Raw genomic sequence first — 15,825 nt, forward strand, 5'->3', positions numbered from 1 at the left:
TCATCACCATAACTGGTTTCCTTTCTTGCCCTCTTGCTCCTCCTTGGCTCCAATTCAGAATTCACATCAGAGGTGGGAGGAGCAACAACAGGCATACTAGAAGAAGTGCTAGAAGAAGGCACATCATTGATACAAGATATTTTCAAAGGAAATACTGTTTCAAAAAACTCGGCATCTCTTGCCTCAATGATGTTACCACCTGCATAAGAATTGTTAGCACCTTTAACAAGAAAACGATATGCAGCACTTTGGTAAGCATAACCAATAAAAATACAATCAACCGTTTTAGGACCAATCTTGTCCCTTTTGAAGCTGGGTATAGCCACCTTTGCTAGACACCCCCACACTTTCAAATAACTTAGGTTAGGTGCACGACCCTTCCATATTTCGTATGGAGTCTTGTCTAGCTTCTTGTGAGGTACCCTGTTTAAAACATGACAAGCAGATAATATAGCTTCCCCCCACATGTTATCAGAAAACCCAGAACTAATAAGCATAGAATTCATCATGTTCTTCAATGTTCTGTTCTTCCTTTCAGCAATCCCGTTCTGCTCGGGTGTGTAGGGAGCCGTTGTCTCATGAATGATCCCATTCTGCTCACAAAATGCCTTAAGAGTGTTAGGGTCATATTCACCACCCCTATCACTCCTAAGTCTCTTGATCTTCCTATCAAGTTGGTTCTCCACTTCGGCCTTGTATTTGAGGAACATTTCCTCAGCCTCATCTTTTGACCTGAGAAGATAAACCATGGTGAATCTTGAGCAGTCATCAACAAAAGTAATATAATACCTTTTACCACCCCTGCTCTCATAATTTTTAAAATCCCCCAAGTCACTATGAACAAGCTCTAGTACTTTAGTTTGTCTATCTATTGATTTAAATGGCTTCTTTGCAAACTTGGCCTCAACACATACTTCACATTTTGCAAAATCAGTTTTAGAAAAACTGGGAATCAAGTTAAGTTGTTTAAGCCTTTTAATTGAAGCAATGTTAAGATGACCCAACCTTGCATGCCATAAATCAATAGACTCAGCAATATAAACAGAAGAAGTACTAGCATTCTTATTCATAATTTCAAGTTTGACATCAAGAGTAAATAAACCCCCATTACAGAAACCCTTTCCCACAAACTCCCCATTATGAGTAATAACAAGCCTATCAGAATCAAATGAAAGCTTCAATCCAGCCTTCATTAGCAAGCTACCAGAAATCAGGTTCCTACGCATTTCTGGAACATGCAACACATTGGTAAGAGTAATAAGTTTTCCAGAGGTAAGAGTGAGAACGATCTTCCCTTTGCCTTGAACAGTTGCAGAAGCTGAATTACCCATGAAGACATTTTCACCATCAGTTTTTTCGTAGGTAGTGAACATGTCTTTGTTGGTGCAGATATGTCTCGTTGCTCCAGTATCAACGATCCATTCAGCAACATTACCTGTCAAGTTAGCTTCTGAAACAACCGCAACAAAATGGTTAGGATTAGAAACTTCATTAGCTTCAGCAAGGTTGGCTTGGTTCTGATCCGACTTCTTCTTGGATCTGCAATCTACAGACTTGTGACCAGTTTTCCCACATTCAAAACACTTGCCCTTGAACTTATACTTCATTGGTTTCCCTTGAGGCTTGAAAGGACTTCCCTTTCCCTTAAACTTTTCAGAATATGCATGAGGCTTAGGTTCTACAAGGTTAGCCTTAGCAGACCCGGAAAACACAGATTGACCCTTATCCTTAATACGATTTTCCTCCTCAATTTTCAGGTGACCTACAAGCTCCTCTAAGGTAAGGTCCTTTTTCTTATGCATTAACTGATTACGAAAATCTTTCCAAGAGGGTGGGAGTTTCTCAATTAAAACTATAGCAAGGGTAATATCACAAATACTCAAACCCTCGGCAGCCATAGCAATGCAAATATTTTCATAAGCATGAATCTGATCAATAATTGGTTTATCATCTTGGACTTGAAAAGCTAACCACTTACTGACACAATAACGCTTAGTACCAGCATCATCAGTTCCATATTTCTTTTCTAATGCATCCCAAATATCCCTAGCATGATTAAACCCCATATAGATATCAAGCAAAGTATTCGACATATGATGCAGCAACATGCCCTTACATGTCCTATCATCTTTAGCAAATTTCAACTCAAAAGCATGCAATTCAGTTTCATCATCAGGTTCGACAACGTCATCAAGCACATAAGCAATCTCAATTTGTTCTAAATAGAATCGCATCCTAACAGCCCAACGTTTATAATTCTTGCCATCAAGAGGTTCTAACTTAGACATATCAGGAATCATGAATTTGGAAGTCAAAGCCATAATATTCGTCTTTTAGATTGTTGCGATTAAAGCGAAAATTAGAACAAACTTATCTGATTCGATGAACTGAACGAAGAACAATGGTTGCGTCGTGGACACCCACTGTCCTAAAAGGCGATTCCGCGCTACCTCCCGGTGCAGTAGAACAGAATGCGGTCGCCCTCCAGGATTAGCGCAACTCCGACGTTGTGTGCACTCACAAAGCCGGATGGAGTCAGAACGTATGCCCAAAACCGAGAGCAATTTTGTGTGAGAGTAAGAATGTGTTTTCGTATTTTGTGTGTATGATTTTCTGTGAGAAGGGAACTGAAACTCTGATTTAAATAATTAGAAGGAAAGCATTTCAACAGACAAAAACGGCTGAGGGAATGAATGTTGCAACAGCCAAAAACGGTCAGAGACATTGAATGTAGTAACGGACGTAATTAATGGTAATTAATCCAACGGTTACGTAATCAATACAGATTCCCGTAACAATGACTTAAGCAAAACGGTCCAGTTACCAAAAAGAATAGGGTTGACCCACAAAACCCACCCCACGCCCGCGAACCGCATTCCCAAGTACCAAGTACCAAGTACCAAGTACCAAGTACCAAGTACCAAGGCCCAAGGCCCAAGGCCCACGGCCCACGGCCCGCGGCCCGCGGCCCGGCCCGGCGCGCGCGCGCGTGTGTGTGATGTGTCCACCCATACCATTCTCACACTTTCTTAAACAAGAGTTACACTCATTCCCCAATTAATAAACAAGAGGAATATGAAGAGTTTTTCCAATGTGGGACTCTTGAATTTTCACTCACCCTTTTTTCCTTTGTGTTTCCCAATGAGAATTTCCAACAATCCCCCACAGGTTCGAATATGCGGAAAAGAAAGAAAAGAAAGGAGAAGGATATTGGTTTTGGGCAAACAAAACAATTGAATAGGTGTCAATGTCTTTCGACTTGAATTAACACTTAGTGACATTTAAGCTATGATCTCTTTCCTACCAAGTGACTTTCGTATTGAACTTGATAGGGAGATAGAAACCCGTCACTTAAAGCACGCAACTGAATATGTATGACATTCTGACTCCGCGAATAAAGTGACGCCTTATACTGGCCATACGTCCGACCTGGATATGCTCATAGGTGCTCTAGAGAATAGCCCATATCGCAATTCTCATAGGAAGCGGCCACACTTCCACACCTACGTAGGTGAATCCCATCAAGTGTGAGCTACATTCACACCACCAAACATATGGTATGGGTTCATTAAGAGCCGTATGCTCAACCTCTTTCCTATTGTAGCAAGCACATTATAACATCTAGGGGATGGACAAAAAATAAAATTTTGTGCTTCCGAATTATAACAATAATGTCGTCCTTTGAACTCTGTGAGTAGGAGTTCATTATTTTACAATTCATTCAACGGGCTTCAGGCCCATCCCTTCCGATGTTTCCAAAACTAGTTTTCTACATAGGCCTTTCGTTAACGGATCCGCAATGTTCATTTCAGACTTTACATAGTCTAGTGATATCACCCCACTTGACAACAATTCTTTGATGGCCTTGTGCCTCAAACGAATGTGCCTTTTCTTCCCATTGTAGGCATGGTTGTTTGCCACAGCAATAGCCGCTTGCGAATCACAATGAAGTGCAACTGAAGGAGCTGGCTTCCCCCACAGCGGAATATCTGCAAGCACATTTCTCAACCATTCTGCCTCATGACCTGCCAATTCAAGAGCAATAAACTCAGATTCCATAGTAGACATAGCAGTACAAGATTGTTTACAAGATTTCCAAGACACAGCTCCACCCCCTAGGGTGAAAACATAACCACTGGTAGAGTTAATTTCATCATTGCCAGAAACCCAGTTAGCATCACAATAGCCTTCCAAAACTCCTGGAAACTTGGAGTAGTGCAAACTCCAATCCATGGTACCCTTAAGGTACCTGAGCAATCTCTTCAAAGCATCCCAATGTTCATGACTTGGGTTATGAGTATACCTGCTTAATCTACTCACAGAATAAGCAATGTCAGGTCTAGTGTAGTTCATCAGAAACATAACACTACCAATAATCTTAGCATATTCAGATTGGCTAACAGGATCACCATTATTTTTCCTTAAGTGGATGCTTGGATCATAGGGAGTCCTAACTGGATCGACGTCAAAAGAGTTAAATTTTTTAAGTAACTTTTCAACATAGTGAGCTTGGCTAAGACAAATGCCATTTGGAGTTCTCTTGATTTTCACTCCTAAAATCACATCTGCCTCACCCATATCTTTCATTTCAAACTTAGAACTTAGAAAACTTTTTGTCTCATTTACTCGATCCAAATTAGTCCCAAAAATTAACATATCATCCACATAAAGACAAATAATCACACAACCATCAGAATCATGCTTAGAGTAAACACAAGAATCACCTTCATTTACATGGAACCCATTACCTGTCATAGTCTTGTCAAATTTGTCATGCCATTGCTTTGGAGCTTGCTTAAGCCCATACAAAGACTTGACTAATTTACAAACCTTATTCTCTTGACCAGGAACAACAAACCCTTCCGGTTGAACCATGTAAATTTCCTCATCCAAATCACCATTTAAGAATGCAGTTTTAACATCCATTTGATGCACAACAAGATCATGAATGCAAGCAAGAGCAATCAAAGTTCTAATAGTAGCAATTTTAGTGACAGGAGAATAAGTATCAAAATAATCAATACCATGCCTTTGGGTGAATCCCCTTACCACAATTCTAGCCTTATACTTGTCAATGGATCCAGTGGATTTCAATTTTTTCCTAAAGATCCATTTACAAGTAATGGGCTTGCAACCCCTAGGCAGATCAACCAACTCCCAAGTATTGTTACTTAGGATTGACTGAAGTTCACTATCTATTGCCTCTTTCCAAAACACTGCATCAACAGATTTCATAGCCTCTTCATAGGTCCTAGGATCATCTTCCAAAATAAAGACATAAACAAAGTCATCATCAATCAAGTAAGGTTCAGTTAAGAAAGCAGTAATAAAATCATCACCATAACTGGTTTCCTTTCTTGCCCTCTTGCTCCTCCTTGGCTCCAATTCAGAATTCACATCAGAGGTGGGAGGAGCAACAACAGGCATACTAGAAGAAGTGCTAGAAGAAGGCACATCATTGATACAAGATATTTTCAAAGGAAATACTGTTTCAAAAAACTCGGCATCTCTTGCCTCAATGATGTTACCACCTGCATAAGAATTGTTAGCACCTTTAACAAGAAAACGATATGCAGCACTTTGGTAAGCATAACCAATAAAAATACAATCAACCGTTTTAGGACCAATCTTGTCCCTTTTGAAGCTGGGTATAGCCACCTTTGCTAGACACCCCCACACTTTCAAATAACTTAGGTTAGGTGCACGACCCTTCCATATTTCGTATGGAGTCTTGTCTAGCTTCTTGTGAGGTACCCTGTTTAAAACATGACAAGCAGATAATATAGCTTCCCCCCACATGTTATCAGAAAACCCAGAACTAATAAGCATAGAATTCATCATGTTCTTCAATGTTCTGTTCTTCCTTTCAGCAATCCCGTTCTGCTCGGGTGTGTAGGGAGCCGTTGTCTCATGAATGATCCCATTCTGCTCACAAAATGCCTTAAGAGTGTTAGGGTCATATTCACCACCCCTATCACTCCTAAGTCTCTTGATCTTCCTATCAAGTTGGTTCTCCACTTCGGCCTTGTATTTGAGGAACATTTCCTCAGCCTCATCTTTTGACCTGAGAAGATAAACCATGGTGAATCTTGAGCAGTCATCAACAAAAGTAATATAATACCTTTTACCACCCCTGCTCTCATAATTTTTAAAATCCCCCAAGTCACTATGAACAAGCTCTAGTACTTTAGTTTGTCTATCTATTGATTTAAATGGCTTCTTTGCAAACTTGGCCTCAACACATACTTCACATTTTGCAAAATCAGTTTTAGAAAAACTGGGAATCAAGTTAAGTTGTTTAAGCCTTTTAATTGAAGCAATGTTAAGATGACCCAACCTTGCATGCCATAAATCAATAGACTCAGCAATATAAACAGAAGAAGTACTAGCATTCTTATTCATAATTTCAAGTTTGACATCAAGAGTAAATAAACCCCCATTACAGAAACCCTTTCCCACAAACTCCCCATTATGAGTAATAACAAGCCTATCAGAATCAAATGAAAGCTTCAATCCAGCCTTCATTAGCAAGCTACCAGAAATCAGGTTCCTACGCATTTCTGGAACATGCAACACATTGGTAAGAGTAATAAGTTTTCCAGAGGTAAGAGTGAGAACGATCTTCCCTTTGCCTTGAACAGTTGCAGAAGCTGAATTACCCATGAAGACATTTTCACCATCAGTTTTTTCGTAGGTAGTGAACATGTCTTTGTTGGTGCAGATATGTCTCGTTGCTCCAGTATCAACGATCCATTCAGCAACATTACCTGTCAAGTTAGCTTCTGAAACAACCGCAACAAAATGGTTAGGATTAGAAACTTCATTAGCTTCAGCAAGGTTGGCTTGGTTCTGATCCGACTTCTTCTTGGATCTGCAATCTACAGACTTGTGACCAGTTTTCCCACATTCAAAACACTTGCCCTTGAACTTATACTTCATTGGTTTCCCTTGAGGCTTGAAAGGACTTCCCTTTCCCTTAAACTTTTCAGAATATGCATGAGGCTTAGGTTCTACAAGGTTAGCCTTAGCAGACCCGGAAAACACAGATTGACCCTTATCCTTAATACGATTTTCCTCCTCAATTTTCAGGTGACCTACAAGCTCCTCTAAGGTAAGGTCCTTTTTCTTATGCATTAACTGATTACGAAAATCTTTCCAAGAGGGTGGGAGTTTCTCAATTAAAACTATAGCAAGGGTAATATCACAAATACTCAAACCCTCGGCAGCCATAGCAATGCAAATATTTTCATAAGCATGAATCTGATCAATAATTGGTTTATCATCTTGGACTTGAAAAGCTAACCACTTACTGACACAATAACGCTTAGTACCAGCATCATCAGTTCCATATTTCTTTTCTAATGCATCCCAAATATCCCTAGCATGATTAAACCCCATATAGATATCAAGCAAAGTATTCGACATATGATGCAGCAACATGCCCTTACATGTCCTATCATCTTTAGCAAATTTCAACTCAAAAGCATGCAATTCAGTTTCATCATCAGGTTCGACAACGTCATCAAGCACATAAGCAATCTCAATTTGTTCTAAATAGAATCGCATCCTAACAGCCCAACGTTTATAATTCTTGCCATCAAGAGGTTCTAACTTAGACATATCAGGAATCATGAATTTGGAAGTCAAAGCCATAATATTCGTCTTTTAGATTGTTGCGATTAAAGCGAAAATTAGAACAAACTTATCTGATTCGATGAACTGAACGAAGAACAATGGTTGCGTCGTGGACACCCACTGTCCTAAAAGGCGATTCCGCGCTACCTCCCGGTGCAGTAGAACAGAATGCGGTCGCCCTCCAGGATTAGCGCAACTCCGACGTTGTGTGCACTCACAAAGCCGGATGGAGTCAGAACGTATGCCCAAAACCGAGAGCAATTTTGTGTGAGAGTAAGAATGTGTTTTCGTATTTTGTGTGTATGATTTTCTGTGAGAAGGGAACTGAAACTCTGATTTAAATAATTAGAAGGAAAGCATTTCAACAGACAAAAACGGCTGAGGGAATGAATGTTGCAACAGCCAAAAACGGTCAGAGACATTGAATGTAGTAACGGACGTAATTAATGGTAATTAATCCAACGGTTACGTAATCAATACAGATTCCCGTAACAATGACTTAAGCAAAACGGTCCAGTTACCAAAAAGAATAGGGTTGACCCACAAAACCCACCCCACGCCCGCGAACCGCATTCCCAAGTACCAAGTACCAAGTACCAAGTACCAAGTACCAAGTACCAAGGCCCAAGGCCCAAGGCCCACGGCCCACGGCCCGCGGCCCGCGGCCCGGCCCGGCGCGCGCGCGCGTGTGTGTGATGTGTCCACCCATACCATTCTCACACTTTCTTAAACAAGAGTTACACTCATTCCCCAATTAATAAACAAGAGGAATATGAAGAGTTTTTCCAATGTGGGACTCTTGAATTTTCACTCACCCTTTTTTCCTTTGTGTTTCCCAATGAGAATTTCCAACAATCCCCCACAGGTTCGAATATGCGGAAAAGAAAGAAAAGAAAGGAGAAGGATATTGGTTTTGGGCAAACAAAACAATTGAATAGGTGTCAATGTCTTTCGACTTGAATTAACACTTAGTGACATTTAAGCTATGATCTCTTTCCTACCAAGTGACTTTCGTATTGAACTTGATAGGGAGATAGAAACCCGTCACTTAAAGCACGCAACTGAATATGTATGACATTCTGACTCCGCGAATAAAGTGACGCCTTATACTGGCCATACGTCCGACCTGGATATGCTCATAGGTGCTCTAGAGAATAGCCCATATCGCAATTCTCATAGGAAGCGGCCACACTTCCACACCTACGTAGGTGAATCCCATCAAGTGTGAGCTACATTCACACCACCAAACATATGGTATGGGTTCATTAAGAGCCGTATGCTCAACCTCTTTCCTATTGTAGCAAGCACATTATAACATCTAGGGGATGGACAAAAAATAAAATTTTGTGCTTCCGAATTATAACAATAATGTCGTCCTTTGAACTCTGTGAGTAGGAGTTCATTATTTTACAATTCATTCAACGGGCTTCAGGCCCATCCCTTCCGATGTTTCCAAAACTAGTTTTCTACATAGGCCTTTCGTTAACGGATCCGCAATGTTCATTTCAGACTTTACATAGTCTAGTGATATCACCCCACTTGACAACAATTCTTTGATGGCCTTGTGCCTCAAACGAATGTGCCTTTTCTTCCCATTGTAGGCATGGTTGTTTGCCACAGCAATAGCCGCTTGCGAATCACAATGAAGTGCAACTGAAGGAGCTGGCTTCCCCCACAGCGGAATATCTGCAAGCACATTTCTCAACCATTCTGCCTCATGACCTGCCAATTCAAGAGCAATAAACTCAGATTCCATAGTAGACATAGCAGTACAAGATTGTTTACAAGATTTCCAAGACACAGCTCCACCCCCTAGGGTGAAAACATAACCACTGGTAGAGTTAATTTCATCATTGCCAGAAACCCAGTTAGCATCACAATAGCCTTCCAAAACTCCTGGAAACTTGGAGTAGTGCAAACTCCAATCCATGGTACCCTTAAGGTACCTGAGCAATCTCTTCAAAGCATCCCAATGTTCATGACTTGGGTTATGAGTATACCTGCTTAATCTACTCACAGAATAAGCAATGTCAGGTCTAGTGTAGTTCATCAGAAACATAACACTACCAATAATCTTAGCATATTCAGATTGGCTAACAGGATCACCATTATTTTTCCTTAAGTGGATGCTTGGATCATAGGGAGTCCTAACTGGATCGACGTCAAAAGAGTTAAATTTTTTAAGTAACTTTTCAACATAGTGAGCTTGGCTAAGACAAATGCCATTTGGAGTTCTCTTGATTTTCACTCCTAAAATCACATCTGCCTCACCCATATCTTTCATTTCAAACTTAGAACTTAGAAAACTTTTTGTCTCATTTACTCGATCCAAATTAGTCCCAAAAATTAACATATCATCCACATAAAGACAAATAATCACACAACCATCAGAATCATGCTTAGAGTAAACACAAGAATCACCTTCATTTACATGGAACCCATTACCTGTCATAGTCTTGTCAAATTTGTCATGCCATTGCTTTGGAGCTTGCTTAAGCCCATACAAAGACTTGACTAATTTACAAACCTTATTCTCTTGACCAGGAACAACAAACCCTTCCGGTTGAACCATGTAAATTTCCTCATCCAAATCACCATTTAAGAATGCAGTTTTAACATCCATTTGATGCACAACAAGATCATGAATGCAAGCAAGAGCAATCAAAGTTCTAATAGTAGCAATTTTAGTGACAGGAGAATAAGTATCAAAATAATCAATACCATGCCTTTGGGTGAATCCCCTTACCACAATTCTAGCCTTATACTTGTCAATGGATCCAGTGGATTTCAATTTTTTCCTAAAGATCCATTTACAAGTAATGGGCTTGCAACCCCTAGGCAGATCAACCAACTCCCAAGTATTGTTACTTAGGATTGACTGAAGTTCACTATCTATTGCCTCTTTCCAAAACACTGCATCAACAGATTTCATAGCCTCTTCATAGGTCCTAGGATCATCTTCCAAAATAAAGACATAAACAAAGTCATCATCAATCAAGTAAGGTTCAGTTAAGAAAGCAGTAATAAAATCATCACCATAACTGGTTTCCTTTCTTGCCCTCTTGCTCCTCCTTGGCTCCAATTCAGAATTCACATCAGAGGTGGGAGGAGCAACAACAGGCATACTAGAAGAAGTGCTAGAAGAAGGCACATCATTGATACAAGATATTTTCAAAGGAAATACTGTTTCAAAAAACTCGGCATCTCTTGCCTCAATGATGTTACCACCTGCATAAGAATTGTTAGCACCTTTAACAAGAAAACGATATGCAGCACTTTGGTAAGCATAACCAATAAAAATACAATCAACCGTTTTAGGACCAATCTTGTCCCTTTTGAAGCTGGGTATAGCCACCTTTGCTAGACACCCCCACACTTTCAAATAACTTAGGTTAGGTGCACGACCCTTCCATATTTCGTATGGAGTCTTGTCTAGCTTCTTGTGAGGTACCCTGTTTAAAACATGACAAGCAGATAATATAGCTTCCCCCCACATGTTATCAGAAAACCCAGAACTAATAAGCATAGAATTCATCATGTTCTTCAATGTTCTGTTCTTCCTTTCAGCAATCCCGTTCTGCTCGGGTGTGTAGGGAGCCGTTGTCTCATGAATGATCCCATTCTGCTCACAAAATGCCTTAAGAGTGTTAGGGTCATATTCACCACCCCTATCACTCCTAAGTCTCTTGATCTTCCTATCAAGTTGGTTCTCCACTTCGGCCTTGTATTTGAGGAACATTTCCTCAGCCTCATCTTTTGACCTGAGAAGATAAACCATGGTGAATCTTGAGCAGTCATCAACAAAAGTAATATAATACCTTTTACCACCCCTGCTCTCATAATTTTTAAAATCCCCCAAGTCACTATGAACAAGCTCTAGTACTTTAGTTTGTCTATCTATTGATTTAAATGGCTTCTTTGCAAACTTGGCCTCAACACATACTTCACATTTTGCAAAATCAGTTTTAGAAAAACTGGGAATCAAGTTAAGTTGTTTAAGCCTTTTAATTGAAGCAATGTTAAGATGACCCAACCTTGCATGCCATAAATCAATAGACTCAGCAATATAAACAGAAGAAGTACTAGCATTCTTATTCATAATTTCAAGTTTGACATCAAGAGTAAATAAACCCCCATTACAGAAACCCTTTCCCACAAACTCCCCATTATGAGTAATAACAAGCCTATCAGAATCAAATGAAAGCTTCAATCCAGCCTTCATTAGCAAGCTACCAGAAATCAGGTTCCTACGCATTTCTGGAACATGCAACACATTGGTAAGAGTAATAAGTTTTCCAGAGGTAAGAGTGAGAACGATCTTCCCTTTGCCTTGAACAGTTGCAGAAGCTGAATTACCCATGAAGACATTTTCACCATCAGTTTTTTCGTAGGTAGTGAACATGTCTTTGTTGGTGCAGATATGTCTCGTTGCTCCAGTATCAACGATCCATTCAGCAACATTACCTGTCAAGTTAGCTTCTGAAACAACCGCAACAAAATGGTTAGGATTAGAAACTTCATTAGCTTCAGCAAGGTTGGCTTGGTTCTGATCCGACTTCTTCTTGGATCTGCAATCTACAGACTTGTGACCAGTTTTCCCACATTCAAAACACTTGCCCTTGAACTTATACTTCATTGGTTTCCCTTGAGGCTTGAAAGGACTTCCCTTTCCCTTAAACTTTTCAGAATATGCATGAGGCTTAGGTTCTACAAGGTTAGCCTTAGCAGACCCGGAAAACACAGATTGACCCTTATCCTTAATACGATTTTCCTCCTCAATTTTCAGGTGACCTACAAGCTCCTCTAAGGTAAGGTCCTTTTTCTTATGCATTAACTGATTACGAAAATCTTTCCAAGAGGGTGGGAGTTTCTCAATTAAAACTATAGCAAGGGTAATATCACAAATACTCAAACCCTCGGCAGCCATAGCAATGCAAATATTTTCATAAGCATGAATCTGATCAATAATTGGTTTATCATCTTGGACTTGAAAAGCTAACCACTTACTGACACAATAACGCTTAGTACCAGCATCATCAGTTCCATATTTCTTTTCTAATGCATCCCAAATATCCCTAGCATGATTAAACCCCATATAGATATCAAGCAAAGTATTCGACATATGATGCAGCAACATGCCCTTACATGTCCTATCATCTTTAGCAAATTTCAACTCAAAAGCATGCAATTCAGTTTCATCATCAGGTTCGACAACGTCATCAAGCACATAAGCAATCTCAATTTGTTCTAAATAGAATCGCATCCTAACAGCCCAACGTTTATAATTCTTGCCATCAAGAGGTTCTAACTTAGACATATCAGGAATCATGAATTTGGAAGTCAAAGCCATAATATTCGTCTTTTAGATTGTTGCGATTAAAGCGAAAATTAGAACAAACTTATCTGATTCGATGAACTGAACGAAGAACAATGGTTGCGTCGTGGACACCCACTGTCCTAAAAGGCGATTCCGCGCTACCTCCCGGTGCAGTAGAACAGAATGCGGTCGCCCTCCAGGATTAGCGCAACTCCGACGTTGTGTGCACTCACAAAGCCGGATGGAGTCAGAACGTATGCCCAAAACCGAGAGCAATTTTGTGTGAGAGTAAGAATGTGTTTTCGTATTTTGTGTGTATGATTTTCTGTGAGAAGGGAACTGAAACTCTGATTTAAATAATTAGAAGGAAAGCATTTCAACAGACAAAAACGGCTGAGGGAATGAATGTTGCAACAGCCAAAAACGGTCAGAGACATTGAATGTAGTAACGGACGTAATTAATGGTAATTAATCCAACGGTTACGTAATCAATACAGATTCCCGTAACAATGACTTAAGCAAAACGGTCCAGTTACCAAAAAGAATAGGGTTGACCCACAAAACCCACCCCACGCCCGCGAACCGCATTCCCAAGTACCAAGTACCAAGTACCAAGTACCAAGTACCAAGTACCAAGTACCAAGGCCCAAGGCCCAAGGCCCACGGCCCACGGCCCGCGGCCCGCGGCCCGGCCCGGCGCGCGCGCGCGTGTGTGTGATGTGTCCACCCATACCATTCTCACACTTTCTTAAACAAGAGTTACACTCATTCCCCAATTAATAAACAAGAGGAATATGAAGAGTTTTTCCAATGTGGGACTCTTGAATTTTCACTCACCCTTTTTTCCTTTGTGTTTCCCAATGAGAATTTCCAACAATCCCCCACAGGTTCGAATATGCGGAAAAGAAAGAAAAGAAAGGAGAAGGATATTGGTTTTGGGCAAACAAAACAATTGAATAGGTGTCAATGTCTTTCGACTTGAATTAACACTTAGTGACATTTAAGCTATGATCTCTTTCCTACCAAGTGACTTTCGTATTGAACTTGATAGGGAGATAGAAACCCGTCACTTAAAGCACGCAACTGAATATGTATGACATTCTGACTCCGCGAATAAAGTGACGCCTTATACTGGCCATACGTCCGACCTGGATATGCTCATAGGTGCTCTAGAGAATAGCCCATATCGCAATTCTCATAGGAAGCGGCCACACTTCCACACCTACGTAGGTGAATCCCATCAAGTGTGAGCTACATTCACACCACCAAACATATGGTATGGGTTCATTAAGAGCCGTATGCTCAACCTCTTTCCTATTGTAGCAAGCACATTATAACATCTAGGGGATGGACAAAAAATAAAATTTTGTGCTTCCGAATTATAACAATAATGTCGTCCTTTGAACTCTGTGAGTAGGAGTTCATTATTTTACAATTCATTCAACGGGCTTCAGGCCCATCCCTTCCGATGTTTCCAAAACTAGTTTTCTACATAGGCCTTTCGTTAACGGATCCGCAATGTTCATTTCAGACTTTACATAGTCTAGTGATATCACCCCACTTGACAACAATTCTTTGATGGCCTTGTGCCTCAAACGAATGTGCCTTTTCTTCCCATTGTAGGCATGGTTGTTTGCCACAGCAATAGCCGCTTGCGAATCACAATGAAGTGCAACTGAAGGAGCTGGCTTCCCCCACAGCGGAATATCTGCAAGCACATTTCTCAACCATTCTGCCTCATGACCTGCCAATTCAAGAGCAATAAACTCAGATTCCATAGTAGACATAGCAGTACAAGATTGTTTACAAGATTTCCAAGACACAGCTCCACCCCCTAGGGTGAAAACATAACCACTGGTAGAGTTAATTTCATCATTGCCAGAAACCCAGTTAGCATCACAATAGCCTTCCAAAACTCCTGGAAACTTGGAGTAGTGCAAACTCCAATCCATGGTACCCTTAAGGTACCTGAGCAATCTCTTCAAAGCATCCCAATGTTCATGACTTGGGTTATGAGTATACCTGCTTAATCTACTCACAGAATAAGCAATGTCAGGTCTAGTGTAGTTCATCAGAAACATAACACTACCAATAATCTTAGCATATTCAGATTGGCTAACAGGATCACCATTATTTTTCCTTAAGTGGATGCTTGGATCATAGGGAGTCCTAACTGGATCGACGTCAAAAGAGTTAAATTTTTTAAGTAACTTTTCAACATAGTGAGCTTGGCTAAGACAAATGCCATTTGGAGTTCTCTTGATTTTCACTCCTAAAATCACATCTGCCTCACCCATATCTTTCATTTCAAACTTAGAACTTAGAAAACTTTTTGTCTCATTTACTCGATCCAAATTAGTCCCAAAAATTAACATATCATCCACATAAAGACAAATAATCACACAACCATCAGAATCATGCTTAGAGTAAACACAAGAATCACCTTCATTTACATGGAACCCATTACCTGTCATAGTCTTGTCAAATTTGTCATGCCATTGCTTTGGAGCTTGCTTAAGCCCATACAAAGACTTGACTAATTTACAAACCTTATTCTCTTGACCAGGAACAACAAACCCTTCCGGTTGAACCATGTAAATTTCCTCATCCAAATCACCATTTAAGAATGCAGTTTTAACATCCATTTGATGCACAACAAGATCATGAATGCAAGCAAGAGCAATCAAAGTTCTAATAGTAGCAATTTTAGTGACAGGAGAATAAGTATCAAAATAATCAATACCATGCCTTTGGGTGAATCCCCTTACCACAATTCTAGCCTTATACTTGTCAATGGATCCAGTGGATTTCAATTTTTTCCTAAAGATCCATTTACAAGTAATGGGCTTGCAACCCCTAGGCAGATCAACCAA

The sequence above is a fragment of the Spinacia oleracea genome, chromosome 3 (genome assembly GCF_020520425.1).
Source record: "Spinacia oleracea cultivar Varoflay chromosome 3, BTI_SOV_V1, whole genome shotgun sequence".
Taxonomy (NCBI): domain Eukaryota; kingdom Viridiplantae; phylum Streptophyta; class Magnoliopsida; order Caryophyllales; family Amaranthaceae; genus Spinacia; species Spinacia oleracea.